Source organism: Oreochromis aureus, linkage group 19, assembly GCF_013358895.1.
Source record: "Oreochromis aureus strain Israel breed Guangdong linkage group 19, ZZ_aureus, whole genome shotgun sequence".
Lineage (NCBI taxonomy): Eukaryota > Metazoa > Chordata > Actinopteri > Cichliformes > Cichlidae > Oreochromis > Oreochromis aureus.
This window is the reverse complement of record NC_052960.1, coordinates 22,971,993-22,974,452: the sequence shown is the minus strand read 5'-3', so window position 1 is coordinate 22,974,452 and position 2,460 is coordinate 22,971,993. Positions and strand designations below refer to the sequence as shown.

Sequence of the window (2,460 nt, the reverse complement as noted above, 5' to 3'; positions counted from 1 at the left end):
TGCACTTTCCACTTGTTGGTAATGTGCATCTTATGCTTTATCTGTATTTGTTCGGGGACTTGTTATAAATCTGTCATGGTATTGGGTTACGGACCCAGTGTTTTGTGTTTATTGGTTAATATTCTTGGATTATTGTCATTCATGTTTTTCTGCTTGTGTTTATTTTTAGTTCCTAGGCTTTAGGTTTCTGTTTCTTTGCTTTCCCCGTGTTCCACGTTTCATGTCTAGTCACTCTTGTCTCCATGTTGCCTCTGTCTCTCCAGTCAGTCAAATCTGCATCTGTGTGAATGTCTTGTGTTTCCTGTTTTACTTTGACAGTCCCATGTCCTATATCAGTGTATTCAGTTTTGCTTCTTCCCTGTCTCATCATGTCTGATTATTCCCAGCTGGTTTCCCTCCTGTCTCCTATTCCTTCGTTACTCCCTTGTGTATTTAAGCCCTGTTTTTTACACCCTTAGTGCTGTGTGTTGTCTCTGTGCTTCTGATTCCTGTTATTGCTTCTCATCAGTTCTTTGTTTCTGGTTTCCTAGTTTTCAGAGTCTTAGTTTCCAAGCATCTAGTTTTTATGTTTTGCTCCTGTATTCAGTGTTCAGGGTTTTTTCCAGCAAATAAAGCTGCTGCCTTGAGTTTACCTTTTCATTTTGGGTCCTCATCCTGCCTGCCACACAGCGAACATGACAAAATCCGTCTTAGATTTATAGGTAGTGACTGGTTATTTTGTGCCTCATACGTGTTTCATAACTGATGTTGCATCACATCCCATAACTTGAGTTCCCCCAAGTGCAGTATTGACTTTGTCCGCTTGGGAAATCATTACAGACTAACACACTGGTTACTGTGACTGTGACCAAGCAAACACAACAAGCCTGTTCACTTTGTTCTCACCTTCACTGTGAGGTTTCACATGGACTACCTCAGATTATCCTCGGTAACCCTGAGTACAAAAATCCCAGGCTTTTTATTTTTTCATCGTGGCTTAAGTGTAGCACTATAACCCAAAAAGCGCAACTCATGTTGCACTTGAAACCGAGACTTCCTTACTATGATTAATCAGAATCAGAATACTTTATTAATCCCTATGGAAATTATGTACTTTTACTTTTGTGCTTGAAGCTGTGGTTCTGTGACTCTTAGAAACTTGTGTTCTGATTCTGTGTCTTTGGGTCTGCCAGATCTTTTCTTGCATAACAAAGAAAATAACATAAAATAAATAAATATGTCAACCCCGCACCCCCACTCCCCACCCAAGATGCAACCTCAGAATCACTCACTTGTTCCATCATGACTAAAGAAAGTTTTACTTCACAGTGACACCCACTCTAGGAGTTTTGTCTTCCACGAAATAACTGGTGACCCTCCCACTTGTATAAAAGACACAGTCCAGTCTTAGGCTCCTCACCCTGAGTGGAATAATGGGTCTGTGTGAGTACAGCTGCCTTTTTCAAATCATCTCTACATCATATAAGTTCATGATTGTAACATTACAGACAATGTCTAAATATTTCCAGCTGAGCTGTGGTAAGATGTTTCTTTCTTTCTTTTTTGTGTTTCAGTGAGAGCTATAGCGATCACAGCCGGAGCAGGTAACACACTTGTTTGTTTGTTTGTTTGTTTGTTTGTTTGTTTGTTTGTTTGTTTATTTATTATCACTCAGGCTCATACAAGAAGTCACACATACCATACATGTATTTATTTTGAATCATCCTGATGGTCAGTAACCAGGTGTTTCTTCCTGTTGTCAAGTGGAGGCTTTTACGCTGCAAGCATGATGTCTGCAGCTGTTGATGGAGGAGGAGCGGCAGCAGGAAGTCTGGTGGCTGTTTTGCAGTCAGGAGGTAAAAAAAAGAGAAAAAAAAAAACAAAAGAAAGAAACATAATCACGGCTGCCTTGGAACTATTTTCTTAGTGATTGCCCAAAAACCCTTAGTATGATAAACCTGACAGGCCATACAAATAATAACATGTTACTGTGTTACAGTGAGGATAAAGTCTCCCCGTCTTCTCTGTAGCTCAGTTACTTGATCTAACTGCTCGATCAGCTGTCTGGTATTCTGAAGCCTGTTTTCTTTCTGCAGGTATGGCAGGTCTGTCTGGGGCCGCCACCGCAGCTGTGGGCTCTGTTGGAGGAGCTGTGGGATTTTTGGCTGCTCTCATCTGAGACCAGGAAATTATTGAAATTAGAATTAAAAAAAAAGAAATAATAAATGATATATCTACTGCTGCAAATAGGAAACAGTTGCAATAGTGTGTCTTGCTTCAGTCAAGCTTGGCTGAAATCTGAGTGCCGGTAATGCTGTGGTGTTTTGTTACGAAACACATGAACACTGTCAAATTGTGCAACTTTGAATAAAAAAAAACAAAGTGATCACAAACTTTTGAGTGTCGCACATGATACAAATGATATTTGTTTTTTCACTGCATCATTGTGCACTGATAAAAAAGTGATAGCTCATCATCTCA

General features: G+C 39.9%; 1 long non-coding RNA gene across 1 annotated transcript; it reads left to right on the top strand.

Moving 5' to 3' along the window:
* The first annotated feature begins 484 nt into the window (after positions 1-484).
* On the top strand, positions 485-2,194 carry LOC116328633. The gene is made up of 5 exons (XR_005609345.1): positions 485-701; positions 1,309-1,422; positions 1,554-1,583; positions 1,744-1,835; positions 2,076-2,194. It is a non-coding gene; the product is annotated as an uncharacterized LOC116328633 (long non-coding RNA).
* Positions 2,195-2,460: the final 266 nt, after the last annotated feature.